Source organism: Musca autumnalis, unplaced genomic scaffold (genome assembly GCF_047663935.1).
Source record: "Musca autumnalis isolate F117 unplaced genomic scaffold, ASM4766393v1 scaffold_5, whole genome shotgun sequence".
In the NCBI taxonomy this organism is placed as follows: domain Eukaryota; kingdom Metazoa; phylum Arthropoda; class Insecta; order Diptera; family Muscidae; genus Musca; species Musca autumnalis.
In genome coordinates this window covers 208,543,543-208,563,886 of record NW_027412088.1, presented here as the reverse complement: position 1 = coordinate 208,563,886, position 20,344 = coordinate 208,543,543, and the positions used below count along the sequence as shown (strand labels likewise).

Sequence of the window (20,344 nt, the reverse complement as noted above, 5' to 3'; positions counted from 1 at the left end):
TTGTTTGGTGTCTGCTGCAAATGCAAAATTGCCAGGCAGACAGTAGTCACAAGCTTTTTATTTGCTTTTTAGCCCTAAATCAAAAGTTAGGAGCACCCCAACTTTCGAAGTCGTCATCATGAAATGTAAAAAAAAGAAATTGAGAGCCTGTTCAAAACATGTCCTGGCAATTTAATATTTGTAAGCAAAAAAGGTAAGTGCTGGTGGGGTTAGACTACATGCAACACACATATGTGCATATACATTCATATGTAAATTTGTGTGAGTGTGTGTTTCTATGTTGCTAGTACATGTAGCTAGCTGGTAGAAGCGTAAATTGTTTTAGCAAATACGTGCTATTTGTGCATCTACACTTTACTCTTAGACACCGAAACAACATACACCGAGCTTAAATACATATACAAGCCAGCAAATAGAAAGGACTAATTCTTCTCACTCACACTAGAATGCTTAAGGTAAAGTGTGCGCAAGTGTGTGTGTGTGTGTGTGTGTGTATGTAATATATGCTAAAATGCAAAATGCATTTTATTATTCATTTCATTTTTGTTGTTATTTCACGAAAGACTCGAGAGGAGAGTATGTGGCATACAAGCAAGCAAGGTGTGTTTATTTGTTTATGCATCATGCATGTTGTTATTCTGGTGTTGCATACAACTCGATTGAACGTACGTATGTATGTGTAAGTGCTGCTTTTGTGTGCTAGTGAAAATATATAACAATTTTTTTATGTTGATTCTTTCTTTATTCGCAAACTCAATTCTCTATATGTGTGTTTGTTTGTGTTGCCAGTGTTGTGCGGTGTGGACAAAGGTAGACCAATAATGTTGTATCGTTTTGGAAACGACCACCAATACGCGTTTCATTATTGATATTTATTTATAGATTGTCAATGTTTTTACATGCATTTCGCACACATACACACACTCACATAGTCACATATCCTAGCCTAGCAATGGATATAGTAGATTGCAACAACATTTTATACAAATTATTTTGATTCAATTGAATTATTAAGGCAACAATGCAAACAACCATCCAACCAGCCATTGAAAAACTAGTTAGGAGTCTATGCCGCCAAAGTATACAAACAAACACTCACACACACACACACACACACACACGAATCTATGCATATAAATGCGTAGATCTATGCATTTGTTTGCATTCGTGTGTGTATAAATATATTTATTTTAACTGCATTTTGTATTTTAATTGGCAATAATTAAATTTCGCAAAATTAATGTTTGTCTTGTTGCAAAATACCCAGGCGAACAACGACAACAAACAAATACACATAGAATAACCAATAATATACAAACACACACAGAGGTTTTCCGCCGCCTAGCCATCACTGTACATACATATGTACCCAGCAAACCAATCGTACCGACATCGTACCAAAATCGGAACAAAATTCGAACGTTACGTCCGATTTCGGATCCGAAATCGTAACGATATCTTAACGAAAGTTGTATGAAGTGGTTGACATAATTTCGAAACGAAATGTCGGAGCGAAATCGGATCGATTTCGGAACAAAATCGGAAGAAAATCCTTGGGAAATTCGGAATGCTAATTTAAACCTCCGAATTTTCGTACAGATTTCTGAGCGATTTTGGAATAATGTCGTATGAATATCGAAGCAAAATTTTTTTCTCTTTTTTATTGATCAATTTTTCTTTTTTTATTGGAAGATTGTAATTTCAAACGTATCTAATGATTTTCACTGTTATCATTTTGTAGTTAGAGTAGAACAATGTAAACCTTGTGTACGAATATGTTGTGTCTATCAGCAATAGCTTGGATTATTATATGTTGCATTTATATTTAAAATATTTAAAAATTGTATACCAACCATTTTGTTTTTCGACAACAAACTAAAATGTTGCCCGTTAGATATACATATACAAAAGGTGGTTGTTGTGCAAAGGGAAATTTGTTTTCGACATATCGATCCGAATTCGTACCGAAATCGGATGAAAAACATTAGCATATTCGAAGGGAAATTTACTTCCGACATTTTCTCCGAAATCTGAACGAATTCCCCTACGAAAAATCGTTTAGTAATCAGAACGAAATCTGAACGATTTTGCTTCCGAAATTGTTCCGATGTGTCGGACATCAGACATTTGGTTTGCTGGGTACTTAGTACATATACATGCACGTATGCACAAACACACACACATGTATACATATATATATGAATAAATAATATTTTGTTAATAGAATTATAAATTACTTATAGAATTGCTGCATGCAAAATTCGTTTGTTTTGTCTTTTTGTTGTCGAATTGAAACAAAAACACGTGAAATAAATATAAATATTAAAACAATGTATTGACATGCATACTAGTTTTTGCTTTCCTCGGGCAGCAAGAGTTCTATTGAGAATCGTAAAATGTTATCAGATTTTAAACAGATTAGTGGGGAAGTTTTGTGATGCTATCTTAATGCGAGATTATCAGAATATATTATTGAGCGAAAATCATAATGAACTCTTTTAACAATGGTCTCTGTCGAGCTTCTATGGCAAAAATAGTAAAAAAATTTCAAATATAAACAATGTTCAATCTTAAAATACGTAATATCTCAAAACGTTCTTGTAAGGTCCAGTACATTTTCATACTTAATAAAATAAATGTTTATGAAATTTTAATACCCGTCTTCAAAATAAATATCTACAAATGTACATATCAATGTCATATGCTTCTCTCAAATCACAATGTTTATGTTTTTATTTATTAAACGATCGCATCAAAAATATTTATTTTGTTAAAAAAAACACACACACATCTGTTTACAACAGGCATTTCCTAAACACATGTAAACACTCCTTTAGCAATGACTTAGTTTACTGTAGATAAGCCGGACATTAATTCGCTATTATTGATTGATTGACTACGAACTTTATCGTTAAGAAAATATTTACAAACATGGCTTATGAGAAGATTTGGTTTATGAACAGTGAGAATGAGGCCCACAAAGCAAACATCACAATAAATAGACTTAACAAAAAAGAACAATAAACATAATTTATTAGTTTTTAATAATAAATTAAAAAATAACTGCTTATTAATGGGCAGTAATTCAAGACAATAAAGTTATAAGCATTCTTATTGAAATTTTCTATTCATACATCAGCTAAGACGAGAAATACATGGATGGATAAAATGGAATACAACCTAACAAAGCGGGGGATTTTTTCCATTGTAAAAAAAAACAAACATAGATAAACAAAAGGGATTTTCGAGTATTTATTTTTTTTAAATAATTTTTCAAAAGTATCAAAACATTGAAAAAAAAACAGAAAAAATAACAAACTCATTCAAATACTTGAAACATTTGAATACCCGCATGAACTATACCTCGCCAAGTTATGAGAAAATAAATTTTAAAATAAGAAAAAAACAACAACAACGAAATTGTTACAAAATGCGACATTCATTCATTCGTTCAATGAATGGCTCACTCATAAACATATCTTGAAGATGAGTTTTTAAATATTTCCAGCATTAATGAATGCAAGAAGACCATGATGGTGTATGATGATGCTGCTGTTATTGTTGCCAACGTAATGCCACCCATCCATTCGTTCCCTGCCTTGCCTTCTTAGTCACAATTTCAGCTTATTTTGTAAGCCAAGTACCTTTTTGTGTGGTGGAGAGAGGTACTTAAGGCATAACCACTTGACATTGATTCGTATTACTTGACATTAGGAGGTTATATTCTTCGTAAGCAGTAGTTTGTATAACATGTACCGTATATACCATATATGCAATAGAAATTCCACATAGCAATGTGAAGGGACTCTCTCGACAAGTACCTTCACATCTTCTTTAGCAAAATAAAAGACTGTAGTTATGCATTTTTTCTATGTAGATACCTTCCACATGTGTATTTTTGGCCCATTTCTATTATGTTAATGAAATGTTGTGCATTTCATTTCTTAAAACTCAGTGTGGGTAAAAATAAGCTGCGAACGAGGGTGGTGGAAATAATTAAAAGTAATTAGAGAAGCACTTGAAACTCTCTCTTCCCAAGAAATATCTATGAACTATAAATTAATATAACAATTCAAATGCGAACTAATGGAATTCTATGAAGGACCTTCTTCTATGTGGATAAAAATTGAAGGAGGGATAGTTTTTTATTAAAAGGTGTAGGAGAAGGATTCATATTCGAAATCATCTACAAGCTATGTACTCAGCAGACTTTTAATTTCTAGAATAATCTTATGTTACTCTGATCCTATAAAATATTGCTAATCTATGGTTGACTCAATAAAATGATATCGTATCCTATGGTGTTTTATTAATCTACAAAATATCCCTTACATTTTATAGAAGACCTCCACAGGGTTCTCCTAATCTACAGATTAATTTCCGTGACCATCAAACCTTTTAAAATACCGTCCAGAGAACAGCAACCGGAAGACCCCTTATGATTTCAGTGGAACATTTACCTAAAGGCACGATATTTACCATCCAAACCTACTCAACGAAGTTCAAAATCATTGCTATCGCTTAGAGAACATACAAATAATATTAACCAAATGGAATTTTTCTCCCAAACATCTCTCGATTCTATTATTTTAGTTTAACAATATTGGAACTCACGAGTCCGAACACCACGTTAATCGTCGTAGTACGACACCACTTCTTCTAAGGAATGGAACAACCAATCTTATTGGTACAGGACGGCAATGTTAACCACAGTGGCTTCCAAGGATAAGTAAAATATAGATGGCGTTAGTACGTAGAATGCAATTTTTAAATTATTTAATATCTTTTCAGAAATAACATGCTAAAATACCGTAGCTTCATATTAATTATGGTTTCAATATTCCGCACTAAAGTATATTAATGAATTTATCTGCGAGGTGGTGCAAGGTTGTATTGTATTCTAGTTTACAACGCCATCTACATTTAATATATAAAATAAATATGTTGAAAGTGAAATATAGGTGGCGTCATAAAACATAACTTTTACATTTTTTAATTATTTAAATACTAATTTCAAAAACTAAGATCTGTCGAATTAAAGCCTACCCACAAACTCAAGGAAAAATGCTGACTTCCCTTAAACCAACGAGTTCTGACCAAATCTATCTTTTAGAGTTATTATTTCGGATTTCATTCGTACGGCGGGGCAATGAACAGAATGCCTCCGGTCAGATAAAAACGCAGTTTTCAAAACTTCTGAGCGTAATGTTGGCTACATTTGCTGAGTATTTCGGTCATCTAAAAATTCCAGTGGTTTTGTGTTATGTCTGTCTTTCTGTTCCGATTTAAAGATAAATGGGGGGCATATATTATTCAGTAGTATTCGAGACGCATTCTTCGATATGAAGAGACGTTTTGGGAAATGGTTTTTGGTCATTTTAACATCTGTATCCTTTCCAGCTATGGAATACTGACTGCTTCTACCAACGTAACCACATATAAATAGCGCTAAGGCCATGGAATTTATTGCAAGCTAGGTCCCATATCATTGAGCCAATATGAATCGGCATTCACTCATTGATATGAGAGCAGTCTGACTTTTCCCATCGAGGATGTTGTCGAAACATATATGTATATGTATACGAGTAGCTCGGTTTTTTGTAATCCTGTATTTCCTTGCTATATAAATTCATACGCCAATAAAGTTTTAGTTTGACCTTGCCTTAAAATAAAAAGTTACTATGCCTTCGATTCCCTAACTTCGTAGCAACTACATACAATAGAAAAAAAGAGAGAAAATAACAAAATTACAATTTTGGTTTTAAATAACACTGTGCAGCAGCATTTTTGGGGGGTGGAAAATTTCTTTTGGAGATGAAAGCCCTTGATGAGTATACTAAGAACCCAAAAGGAAAATTTCGCCATAGGTCAAGTTTCTGAGATATCGCGCGATGAAGTTTTTGATTTTTTCCCTATAATACTCTGGAAAATAGCTCCATATCTCCGTTTGGCGTTGTTGTAGCTTCATTTTGAGGTGACATGTCTTCAGTCAAATCGATTGGCGAATCTTTTTGTAGAACATTTCATTCTCCTAACTCAATGCCTTTCATGTCCTTTTCGTCCTTTATTTCTTGAACCGTAGTGAAAGTACCACAAGATGAGATTTTTCAGCATCCAAATATTCTACAAAAATGTTGCTCAGAAGATTTTAGGTGCGGTTCTCTTTGACAACTAATCGATTTTGTCCCGTTTTCATTGTCCTTTTTGACATTTAATCGGTTTTGGTTCAGAAATAAACTAAGTTTTGTTTTTCTGTATATTCGTCATTGGGTATTTATTGGTATGTACACATAACCATTGGTTATTGCTTATGTAGACATCTGGGGTGCTTCTGAAATATTTACCACAAATAGCTATTGTAATGATGAACACGTTAATAACAAATTTTCTTGGAGGATAGATCCGGTTATCTCAATTTTTGAACCGGATATTCCGACATTAAAACCGATTTTTGAACCGGTTTTAAGTAACCGATTAAACTTATATGTATACCGTTAAAAAGCTTATAGAGTTGTCAATCAAATTAAGTTATTTCGCTTCTGAAAACGTTGTTAGTTACAGTTCTAGAACAAAAAAACCGTTTTCTTGAACCGTTTTTAAGGAAAAATATCAATACGCGCAAATATGGAGATCAAAGGCTGGGGGGCGAAAAATTCTTTTTGGAGATGAAAGTCGATGAAGGTAATATTACGAACCCGGCAAGACAGTTATGCCGTAGGTCAAACTTCTGAGTTATGACGCGATCAAATTTCGTTAGGTTTTTTGTCATGTAGGTATGTATAGTTTGTCAATAAATTAATTTCGCTATAACTCAGAAGTTTGACCTACGGCATAACTGTCTTGCCGGGTTCGTAATATTACCTTCATCGACTTTCATCTCCAAAAAGAATTTTTCGCCCCCCAGCCTTTGATCTCCATATTTGCGCGTATTGATATTTTTCCTTAAAAACGGTTCAAGAAAACGGTTTTTTTGTTCTAGAACTGTAACTAACAACGTTTTCAGAAGCGAAATAACTTAATTTGATTGACAACTCTATAAGCTTTTTAACGGTATACATATAAGTTTAATCGGTTACTTAAAACCGGTTCAAAAATCGGTTTTAATGTCGGAATATCCGGTTCAAAAATTGAGATAACCGGATCTATCCTCCAAGAAAATTTGTTATTAACGTGTTCATCATTACAATAGCTATTTGTGGTAAATATTTCAGAAGCACCCCAGATGTCTACATAAGCAATAACCAATGGTTATGTGTACATACCAATAAATACCCAATGACGAATATACAGAAAAACAAAACTTAGTTTATTTCTGAACCAAAACCGATTAAATGTCAAAAAGGACAATGAAAACGGGACAAAATCGATTAGTTGTCAAAGAGAACCGTACCTAAAATCTTCTGAGCAACATTTTTGTAGAATATTTGGATGCTGAAAAATCTCATCTTGTGGTACTTTCACTACGGTTCAAGAAATAAAGGACGAAAAGGACATGAAAGGCATTGAGTTAGGAGAATGAAATGTTCTACAAAAAGATTCGCCAATCGATTTGACTGAAGACATGTCACCTCAAAATGAAGCTACAACAACGCCAAACGGAGATATGGAGCTATTTTCCAGAGTATTATAGGGAAAAAATCAAAAACTTCATCGCGCGATATCTCAGAAACTTGACCTATGGCGAAATTTTCCTTTTGGGTTCTTAGTATACTCATCAAGGGCTTTCACATTCAAAAGAAATTTTCCACCCCCCAGACTTTGAGTTCCATTTTGTGTCACAGTGTAATTTACGAAAGAAAAAAGGGGGGTACATTGATTCTTATTTCGTCATTCGCAGGCTGGCCTACAACAACAATTTTTTTTAATATAATCCAATTTCTACGCATCGAAAACACTATGGGGACAACAACAAGAACAACAACGAAAAATCAAACCCAAACAATACAGATTGAGGGAGACTGATGCATCCGATGTGCTCTCTAATTAACCTTTAATAAAAATCAACACTTAAATTAGGCGTTCAAGTGATTTTTTGTCACAGGTACCTGCACAATGAACAGCTTTCTGTAGCAATCTCCACCCCTTGCATTATCTCTGGTAACTATCATCTATCTCTCAATTCTACTTTAGACGAGATTTATGACCTTTCTACGTATAGGGATGAGTGTACGTATTGTTCCAATTGATTTTCATAGAGCTTTCAACACAAAATCTGCTTAGAATTTACGATACAAGACCTAGGGAGTTCATTAAGAGCATGCATATATTTATCTGTCTATAAGTGGTCTCCTTTATTGGTATGGAGTTGGTTTAGATTATGACCTAGCATTTGCCTATATACATATATCCCCATAAATACCCTCCATTCATCCCCTAACTTCAAGTGCAGGTGTATGTAGGCATGCAATAAATTACATTATTCTCAAGTGTGTTGTGATTCTTTTGATAAATTTAAATGCAATGCAATGCAATGCAATTCGTTACCAAAGAAGCAGAAGGGGCACTGGTGAGAGAGGGCATTTAGTTTTCTTTCTCTTTGTGGTCGTTGGTAGGAAGAAGTGTTTGTTGTTTTTATTGCTTTTTCTATATAAACTTGAATAATTTTCACTTTTTTATTATTTGCTTATAAAAACAAAAACAAAAAACATGGTAACATACAAACATAAATAAACACGGTGTGTATGTGGGTGTGTAGGTGCAAACAAACTGTGTTTTGTTTGTGTTGGTTTTATATATTTACTAATTATTTGTGTTGCATAAAACACTTGAACTACTTTTGTTTATAAGCCTTTTTTCCGTTTATATACCGCCGTCGTTTGCCAACATTAGCCATCTCTAGTTGGCGGCTACCCACCTGGGCTGGGCTAACGGTGTGATGTAAATTTAACAGGGTTTTTTCACCACTTGTGAGGTTTTTACAGTCGTCGTCCTTTTCATTTTTTGTTGTTGTAGCCTTTTTTGCGTTTTTCACGGTTTCATTGGCAAAGCTAACGTGTACAACTAGGACTGTGACTGTATGTGAGAGGTTCATTCATTCACGAGTGAGTTGTTTAAGTGACTCTCTCCTTTGAGTGACTAGCTAGAATGGCTGACTGGCTGGCTGGGTTGCTGTTGACGGCTTGATGGTTTTGTTCTTGGGGTTCTGCTGTTAATTCTGTGCAAGTTCGGTTGATTGTTTGTTTGTTGGTCTTGTTTTTGCCATTAAAGGTTTGTTTGTGTTTTTGGTTAGTGAAAAAAAGGCTTCGCTTTTGGTTTGTAGTTTTGTTGTTGTTGTAGTAGCCCCATTCAGGCTTGTTAAGAAATGCGACTTTATAAAGTTTGTTTGTCGGGGTTTTTAGTTGGAAATCATGCAGAGCACCACTAGTCCTTGACTGGTTTTTCAAAATATAGTTAAAGGTTTTTAGGTGAAAAGGACCTTTCTTGCTGTTTCCATTTTTTTAATTCTAAATAAAAATAAATGCGTGAACTTTTGTCACAATACTAGCTGAACTTAAAGTTTTGCAAAGTGCAAACGCTGGGAAAATTAGTTCTTCTGTTGCGAAAATTCAAATAAATAAAGGTAAATTGTGGAAAGTTGTTTATTAGCTTTGGCTTTGATGTGATGAAGAGAGACTATGTAGATTTTCTATAGGGGAGATTGAAAGAATTGCAGGAATGGAGTCTAAAAAATAAAACTTAATACACGGGGTTTTAAAGGGGGTTATTGGGCTATAAAAAGCAATTGATCTGCAGCTTAATAAATGAAAAAAATATTAAAATATAAATTAAAGACTTACAACTTAAAAGATGTTAAGTTCAAGAATGCCGAATTTTTTACCCTCCACCATAAATTATATTGGAACCAGATTTCAGCCATTTCGGTTGCATTATGTGGCTACAACTTTAAAAAATCGGACGGCAACGTTCTACGGTTTATATGTCACGAATTATTTAAAACATGATTACTTCTGAGTCATATCAAGTTGACGGAATGTAACAGCCATAAGTCATATTTTACTAAAATATTATTTAATGTTTAAAAAGCCGTACGAGATGCGAATTCCAAAAAAAAATCGACACACTATTGACAAAACAACACATGTTTCTTATTTTGCGAACGTCTGTCGTTTGTAAAAACCTGGTATTTGTTGTTTTTTTTTTAACTATTAGTAGGTGAAGAAGCTGTGCGATTACGCTGGTTAGGTCATGCTGTGAAAATGAGGCTGGGAACTGAAGATAAGAAAGGCACTTATCGGATCAAGGCGATGACTAAGAATGAAGATTAAGATAAGGATAACAAATCGAAGCTTAGAGTACGACAGACGACCTATGTTCTCCAGATAAAAATGCCGATAAGTTGCTACATTTTAAGTTAGTCCGCTAAGCAAATTTTATAAAAATATCACCTGCAACATAATGCCAACAATGAGATGCAGCTCGGAGAGCTAGTTCTAAATTACTGAGTTTGTGACAGTACAAAATCGCTCCACTTTCAAATGAGGAACAAAAGGTCAAACAAATTCAGGCATTGAAGCATTGATGAACTCGCTCACTCCGGTTTAAAGTCGAAAAAAATTCGGAGATGCCTCAATGTATCGAAATATAGGGGTTCAAAAGTAATTTGGCCTCTAAATTCCAGTTTATGATCTCTCTCAGAAAGTCCGATATGGAATTAGTAGGGCCAACCATTAATTTAGATGATGTTCCTACAGCACACCTTTGTAAAGTTCATCCATAATTGCTCTCATATATTCATTAGGGTTATGACTTTATTACAATCTCATATCCTTGTATCATAGCGTGATGAGTTTCTACATGAGATTACAAAAAAACTTAATTATAAGGTGATTCAGTGAAAAAAAAAAATCACTCACAAAATTATTTTAAAATTTGAATTTATCAGAATTACGGTCAATTTTTTGAAGTCACTGTAAGCAGATATAGGTATAATTAAAATAAACATTAGAGCCACATGAGATGACCAAACTGACATAAAATTAGCTTCTCACTAATTTTCTTTAATTCTGAGAATCATAAAAATGTCGTGGTTTGGGCATGACCTTTTCCAATATTTGAATGGAATAAACGTTATGGTAGTTATTAGTAGGCTTAAGTTTATTCAGGAAAACAATAGGAAATAATTTTTAAAATTATTTTTGTAATTTTATACATTTTTCAAAAAAAAAAAAAAGAAAATATTTTTTTAAAATCGATTTGTGCGTGAACTTGTTTATATTTCAATGGAATAAACGTTATTTTAATGATTAATACTGGAAATCATTTTTGAGAAAAAATGTCGAAAAATCATAACCCTAATGTTCATATCTGCTGTTTATATATGTAGCTATTCCTTCTGTTTTAGGATTAATAGAGATCAAAAGAATAAGTTTTTCAAACACAAGATTTGACAAATTACAAATGTAGCATTCTTAGGAAAATGTACCATATAAAAATCTATGTATTTCCCACGAACATCCCAGAAGGGTCAAGGGAAGATTTCTTATAGATGAGTTTTGCATGACTGAAAAACAGAACTACGCTGCTATGTTAAATACCTCTGAAAACTTTGAGTTGTCTGATCGGAAGTTCAAATATGATTCAGAATAATAAAAGCTACCTGAAAGTTAATCCTGTTTTTATATAAACGATGAAGCAATAATATTTTCCTTTTTATACCCTCCACCATAGTATGGAGGGTATATTAAGTTTGTTTTTCCGTTTGTAACGCATTGAAATAATCATTTGCGACCCTATAATAACGGTACCTCCCATATAACGGTACCTCCCGATTTTCGGTATTTTGAGGATTTTAGCTAAAATTTTTAACCGATCTAGCTGTTATTTGACATTTGAGGTTCTCAGTGGTCACGAAACTTCTCCATAAAAAATCGTCAACATACAGGTACATGTTATGGTAAGCCCCCATATAATGGTACCTCCCGATTTTCGGTATTTTGAGGATTTTAGCTAAAATTTTTAACCGAACTAGCTGTTATTTCACATTTGAGGTTCTCAGTGGCCACGAAACTACCCCACCAAAAACCGTCAACACAGGTCCATGTTTTGGTATATCCCCCATATGACGGTACCTCCAGATTTTCCGTATTTTGAGAATTTTAGTTACGATTTTTAAACGAACTAGCGGTTATTTGACATTTTAGGTTCTCAGTGGCCACGAAACTTCTCCACCAAAAATCGTCAACATAGGTCCATGTTATGGTATAGTCCCCATATAACTGTACCTAATGGTTTTCGGTATTTTGAGGATTTTAGTGAGGATTTAGTGATCAACAAACTTATATTCCAAAATTATGGGCATAGGTCCATGTTTTGGTATGGCCTCATACAACGGTACCTCCCGATTTTCGGTATTTTGAGAATTTTAGCTACGATTTTTAACCGAACTACCGGTTATTTGACATTTGAGGTTCTCAGTGGCCACGAAATTTCTCCACCAAAAATCGTCGACATAGGTCCATGTTATGGTATACCCCCCATATAACGGTACCTAACGGTTTTCGGTATTTTGAGGATTTTAGCTACAATTTTTAAACGAACTAGCTGTTATTTGACATTTGATGTTCTCAGTAGTCACGAAACTTCCCCACCAAAAACCGTCAACATATGTCCATGTTGTGGTATAGACCCCATATAACGGTACCTCCCGATTTTCAGTATCTTGAGGAGTTTAGCTACAATTTTTAATCGAACTAGCTGTTATTTGACATTTGATGTTCTCAGTGCTCACGAAACTTCCCCACCAAAAATCGTCAACATACGGCCATGTTTTGGTATAGACCCAATATAACGGTACCTCCCGATTTTCAGTATTTTGAGGAATTTATCTACAATTTTTAACCAGACTAGCGGTTATTTGATATTTGAGGTTCTCAGTGGCCACGGAACTTCTCCACCAAAAATCGTCAACATAGGTCCATGTTATGGTATAGCCCCCATATAACGGTACATCCCGATTTTCGGTATTTTGAGAATTTTAGCTGCGATTTTTAACCGAACTAGCGGTTATTTAACATTTGAGGTTCTCAGTGGCCACGAAACTTCTCCACCAAAAATCGTCAACATTGGTTCATGTTATGGTATAGCCCCCATACAACGGTACATCCCGATTGTCGGTATTTTGGGGATTTTAGCTACAATTTTAAACGAACTAGCTGTAATTTGATTTTTGAGGTTCTCTGTGGTCACAAACTTCTCCAGAAACCATCGAACTAGCTGCAATTTGACATTAACATTTTCAATGGTCACGAAACTTCTTCACTAAAAATCGTCATATAACGGTAGCTCCCGACTTTCAGTATTTTGATTGTCTTAGCTACATTGTGTGACGAAACTACCCGTAAATTGTAAAGATAGGTTGACACTTTGATATAGCCCCAAGGGTGGTACCTTTCACCTGGCTGAACACATTTTTTAGATTAGATTAGATAATTTAGGCATTTGGCGTATACATGATCGAAAAATTTGTCCACCTACAATTGTAAAAGGAAACTAATTATTTCCTTTTAATTAAGACTATTTTATGGTGGATGGTATAAAAGTTCGGACCGGCCGAACTTAACTTTTCACTTGTTTAATCTTAAGGTCGATACTTTGGGCGCCTAAATTTATGGCCTGACGATTCGAATTCAAGTTCGTTCGAATAACTACGAAACTTATTTCTTTTAAATATTCATTTTTGTTTTTAACATAACAAAATAATATAATACACAACATTCACGTGTGTCCATTTCAAAATGATTATTTAACTATAATATTATTATGTAGTGTTTATCCTCGTCAAGCACCAGTAATTCCACAAGACATTACGATTGATTAAATGACAAATTGTCTTCATCAATCACTTAAGGAAATGAAAATGTTAACAGGACATTATAATAACCTTGGCCGTAATCAATATTCAAAAAGACCTTCAATAGATTTGGTTTTTATCAAAAATCTTTCATTGACTTACTTACCTTTTCAATTATCCTTAAAACAATGACGGTATGTTGACAATGACCATTCAAATGCCGTTCCTGTTAATGTCGACGACGATGATGATATCCTTGCTTTTGTTTTGTGTGTTTGTTGAAATCCTTATTATCCCTTCGAATAAAGTTGACACGATAATAATATAACAACACAATGATGGATCTATCACACGGTTATTTTGTTTTGTTTTTGTATTTTTTCACACTGATGATGCTGTTTTTGGGTTTTCGTTTTGTGTGATGAATTATTAACAATTATTTTCTTTGATTTGTTTTCAATGAAATGGCAAATTTTTATGTTTTCATGGAAAATTTAACAAACGATTTTGATTGATGGAAATTGCTTTGTTACAAAAACACATCAGCCAAGAAAAAACACTCTCAGCACAAAGGACACTGTCACTTGGTATTGGAATTTGTATTTGTCAATCACGTTTGCTTAAACTGGTTGCGGAGGGGCGGAGGTGTTAAAAGCCGTTTAGTTTGTTGTCTAAAAAGGCATAACAAATCACGTTAACGTTATTGCTTGTTTTTGGCCATAATATTGGCAATCAATGATTGATTGGCGTAAAGATATTTGCTTATTGCCATGCCTAGCCCCAAAAACAAAAGAAGGGAGCATTTATCCACAACAGGGATGAATTTCCGATTGATTTTTACACAATTTTCTATTACAATGTTATGGACAAAACACACTCTCACCACAGTCCTTACATCTGAAAGGATGACACTCTTGCACGTTTCACAATTTAACTTCCGTCTTTTTTGAGTAATTGTCCTTTTGTCCAGACCAATTCCCAGAATATTCACTTATCTACTCAAGAATTCCTTAACATCGATTGTAATCTTTATTTATTTATGAAAAACATGTAGTTTTTGTTTCCAATAGCTTCTTCATTAAGATAAGATTTTCATTCAACACCACGAGGGTGTGTTTTTCCTTGTTATTGTTGTACGACAGGAATGGAATTTCTTCCTTAGTCAGCCTTACACACGAAAAAGAAAAACTCACGACCGGCAGGCAAACTTCTCGTACCACAACGAACTGTTTTTTTTTTCTGTTACCGAATCCACTGTGTACACAGACAGTTGCAAAGTCTATGACGTATAGACGACAATTTTAATTGAACGTTAATTGTTAATTTTGAGGTGTCATATGGTTGTTTTCACAGTGACACACCTCCTCCTTGGGAATTCCAATAAAAACATTCCCATACAGAGACAGTCAGACAGACACACGACCAGACCACGACACTTGCAACGAAATTCGTAAGCCTTTGAACTTTGTTATGAACTTTTTGGTTTCCTTTATTTACGTTGATGGGTGGTGGATGGGATGAGCAGCAGCACAACGAATGTATTATGGCACCACAATATAACAGTAAATTACAAGTTATTTCGATTTTTTACAACTTTTGATTTATAGTTTTATTATTTTCTTCTCTTTCCACTTAATTAATATATTTATTGGTATTTTCGTTTTTTTTTTCAATTTATATTTTCTCATAAATATTTTCCCATGTTTTATTTGTATTTTTCGTACGAAACGTTATTAAAATTTTATCCGTGCCGGACATCCTCTCGCAACGAACTTTGTAAAACAACTGTTTTGTACATTAGCAGCAGCCAGCGTTTTCCAATATGAAGACAATGTTATTGCGATGTAGGATTCTGTTCATAACAGAGTATTAACAGCCACTGTTATGTCTTAACATAAAATGTTGATAATGTTATTGACATTGCTGTCTGCTGTTTTTGTAATGTGGGGGAATTCTGCTGCGAGTCAGATTGGAATTTAAAATAAATGTTTTTTATTAATTTTCTCGTTTAGAGTTAAGCTTGATGATCGGAAATTATTTGGAAGTGAAAAAGGAAAGCCAAGGACTCGAACCCACATAGTCACCAAATTACGTTACCTGGTTTCATTGCTGGTAAAGCAAATCTTCGGACGTATCGACTATGTAATAGCTTCTCTGTCCTTCTCTTCCTTTTTCACTTGCAAATAATTTCCGATCATATCAAGCTTAACTCTAAACGAGAAAATTAATAAAAAACATTTATTTTAAATTCCAATCTGACTCGCAGCAGAATTCCCCCCCGTTACAGGCAAAATTTCACGTCCACGTCCCACGTCCTTGAAAACATATCAAAAAATGTTGTCACGGCGTGTTAGCGTTTAAAGCCAAAACTCATAACTTCAAAGGCAGCGCAAAAAAATCGTTTGTCGTGAAGAAAATACATTTCTGTGGCCAAGTATCCGCGTAAATGTACAAAACACATTTGCATTTGAAAAACGATAAGTTCTAGGACAGAGAAGCCATTACATAGTCGATAGTCCGAAGATTTGCTTTACCACCAATGAAACCAGGTAACGTAATTTGGTGACTATTTGGGTTCGAGTCCTTGGCTTTCCTTTTTCACTTGCAAATAATTTCCGATAATCAAGCTTAACTCTAAACGAGAAAATTAATAAAAAATCATTAAAATTTCATAAAATAAATGTAATTAATAGCAAATTTTTTAAAGAGAAGAATTATAAATTTACTATTTGTATGTAAGTCAAGCTTAATCTTATATTTGTTGTTTTCAAATTTAAAAAAACAACAAGTTTAAAGTGGGTTGTAGTTAAAATTGATTACTTTAGGGGATGGCAGAGAAGACTAGTTTCGTCCAACGCCACTTGGATTCATCAGTTCTCTTAGTTTTTTGTATTGAAACTAAGAACCCTTCCTCAATTTTATGACGACTCCAGCTCAAGAATAAGTGTGACTGATGAATTCGTTTAAATGCGAATTCAACCGAGACACCTAAAAACTCTCGTAGCCGCATATGTAAACCAAATTAACTTCTCCCACTGTCATGTGTCTCCACATTGCAGAGAATGCAAACGAATATTAATTGAAATTGGACTTGAGTTCCCCTTTTGTCTATGCCGCATCAATATCCATTGATTTTAAGTGATTTCCGATAAAAAAATATTTGCATTATTTTCTTTTTCAAAATAGTCAGGCTTAATCCCATCTTCTTCTTCTTTATTTACTCATCCGTTATTCGGATATTGGTGATCGTACAATATTATTTCAATGATACATATATGATACTAAGTATATATTTATAATTATTTGTTGTTACACAATGATGTTCAGCTCCCTGTTCTTAGCGGCTTGTAAAAGTATGTATTCATCATTATAGCCGGTCCATGTCTGGATATTTTTGAGCCAGGTTGTTTCTTTTCTACCTCTTCCGCGCTTTCCGTCGATTTTTGCCATAAGGATTGTTTGTAGAATCTTGTATTTGTTATTTCTGAGTATGTGTCCAAGGTATGAGACTTTACGCTTTTTTATTGTTGAGATTAGCTGTCGGTTCACATTCATCCTTCTAAGTACTTCGTCATTTGATATTTTTGAAGTCCAGGGTATTTTCAGTACTCGTCGGAATGTCCACATTTCAAAAGCTGCCAATTTTCTTTCATCGGACATTTTAAGTGTCCAGACTTCGGAAGCATATAAGAGGACTGACCAAACATAGCACTTGATAAATCTTATTTTTGTTGTCACATTTATGTCGTGACTTGTTAATACTTTTTTGTGTTTAAAAAAGGCATCTCTCGCTATTTCTATTCGGCTGTTAATTCCTTTTGAGTAGTCCCAACGGTCACATAATCCCATAGTCGTTGTTTTAATATTTTATTAAAACAATTTTAATTTATTAGTGGGAAAAAATTGGCGATGTTTACCAAGGGGTGAGGCAGGGAATACTATAGTTTCAGATCTCGCCACAGATCTTCATCAGTTCCCTTATTTCTTGTTTTTCAACAAGAAACTTTTTATACCCAAGTGTCAATTGCTAGCTCAAATAGATACGTGGTTTTGGTTTTGTTTACAAGTGAAGTTGCTAGAGTTTAGGTAGTGCCAAAGAAATTCTCGATCAGAGTGTTTCTTTGTGCACGTATCTATTTGAGCTAGCAATTGACACTTGGGTATAAAAAGTTTCTTGTTGAAAAACAAGAAATAAGGGAACTGATGAAATTTTGTGGCGAGATCTGAAACTATAGTATTCCCTGCCTTACCCCTTGGTAAACATCGCCAATTTTTTCCCACTAATAAATTAAAATTGTTTTAATAAAATATTAAAACAACGACTATGGGATTAAGCCTGACTATTTTGAAAAACAAAATAGAAGTCGTCATCCCAAACAAAAAACGCCAACCCTCCTAAATGCATTATTTTCATTTAGAACTTCTGGTCGGTTTTCTCCCATCTGAACAAAATGCAGCTATTGTTTGTTTGTAACATAATCTTTGAAACTTCTAATGTAAAGAACTTGTTAACATTCAAAACAAATGTAAAAAACGAATCGAAACAGAATATATACAATGTTAACCACAAATACAAGAGTCTTTGCATTGTTCCCTATGTAAAGTAATGAAGCTACTTCCAACACTGTAAAAATTACAGTGGGACAGAAATGTTACGAACATTATGTGAGAAGTGTTAACCAGACGTACATTGAGACATTATGCCGGCAAAAGAGCGCGTGCAATAAAATTCTATGTAAACAAATGTTAAAAATTGTCTAGCATGAGAGAAATTTTATCTTAGAGCAGAGAAATGATTTAATTTTCTATGGCGTCCGAACCGAAACTAATGGGAATTCCCATACATAGACAAATGTACGTGAGAATGAATGTGGGGGAATTGCGCCTTGGGAGTGATTTTAATTGTTTGGGCATTCCTTCCCCCGAGGTAAAGTCAAATGAGCCACGCGCACAAATTAATATTCACTTTTTGATTTTTATGCAAAATCATTAGTTATTACAAATCAGTTAGAATATTTCATTTTAATTTGAATAAAAACTAATTCCCAATGCAGATAAGTGGGGAAATTAATTTTTATAATCATTAAATTGATTGTGGATAATGACAAAGGTAGTGTTTCTGGGAAAAACTGCTAAAAAGGACCTTCCAATTATTTATTTCTAATTTACCTGGGAAATATTTGATCCTATTTAGAAACCAAAAAATTAAAGAATACAAATTAATATGTATTGAAAACAAAGTCAAATAAATGAGCTATGAATATCACAATGCAATATAGTATTGAGGTTGAATCGAGTCTCAAAACTTACACAACTGTTTATTAATTTTTTACAAGTTTGGGCAATAAATTATTGAAATTAGAACACCTTTTAACAAAATTGACGTTCCTTTTTATTACCCAATTTTTTTAAACATACGATTTAGTTATTTTATCTCCCAGAAATCTTCAAATTCCTCTTTGAAATTATATACCCAACGTATTGTTTTTTAATCTTCAACATAAGAACATTTCAAAATTAAAAAAAATCACATTATCGAATGCATCTTCATGTTTTTAAACAAACCTAAGTAGAACGCCTTCATCTACGTCTTCGTTGCAACAACAGACCTTGTCACACTTTGCGTCTCATCCTTCCACCTTTCTTGTGCATCGGTTTGGTATCTTTTGTTGAAACCTTTTTTAAGAAATGCTCAAACATTTGTTTCAGACATAATCATGATGTTATCGCTTAATCTTGACATTTGCATTTTTACCTCCTTCAGTCAAACGTCTCTTTAGAAACAAATCATCTTTTTTCTTTGTTAGGGAGGGAGCGAAAAAGAATTATCTTCATTTTAACATCAATAAGTCTGGAGGAATTTGTTGTCAGTTTACCATTAATAATCAGTTCTAAATGACAGTCAGTCAGTCATTCATTTGGTGGGTGAGTGAGTTTCGGAAAACACAATTCGCTCAAATTCGCTGGTTGGCTGGGAACGCGAATGAATAGCAAAACCCACCAAAAATAAGCTTCACAAATGAAATTAATGCAAGTTTTGCATGTTTTGGCCAAGTATTGGAATGAGGAAAAACTTGAAAAGTATGGAGGAGCAACAATTCGTTTGAAGGAAACGAAAAATTCGTGGTGAGAGGGAGAGTTAACATTGAAGAACAAAATATTTGAATAAATCACCCAAAAAATGATTATAATAACGAATTTTGTAATTTTGTTTACAAACCCAACACTTGGAAACCAAATATGACCAACATCCAATGTTGTTTGTTCTTTGAGTGATTGGTGTACGAAAAGTCCACAGTAGACCCCCTGCCAAGGCAGAAATGTCAAAATGTTGTGTAAATGTCAAATGATTGATGAATTGTCATATATTTCGCCTGATTCAATCTCCGTTATAACAAAACTTCCTTAATGAAATGAGTTTATCTCTTGAAGATCTTCAAACAAATATAAATTCAATGGATTTTGAATATGTGATGGTTGTCGGGTTAATCAATGTATCATTTCAAAGGATATCCCTTACTATGCTGAAAGGCATGGCATTTGCCTTGTCTACTA

At 33.9% G+C, this 20,344-nt stretch overlaps 1 protein-coding gene across 5 annotated transcripts in view; it reads right to left on the bottom strand.

Moving 5' to 3' along the window:
* Positions 1–15,570, bottom strand: part of Fili (Fish-lips) — a 157,964-nt gene extending 142,394 nt beyond the window's left edge. For all 5 annotated transcript variants that reach the window (XM_073988717.1, XM_073988716.1, XM_073988718.1 and 2 more), the window contains exon 1: positions 13,956–15,570. The gene's annotated coding sequence lies outside the window, so the exon portion shown is untranslated. The remainder of the gene's footprint in view (positions 1–13,955) is intronic.
* Between the last annotated feature and the right edge of the window lie 4,774 nt (positions 15,571–20,344).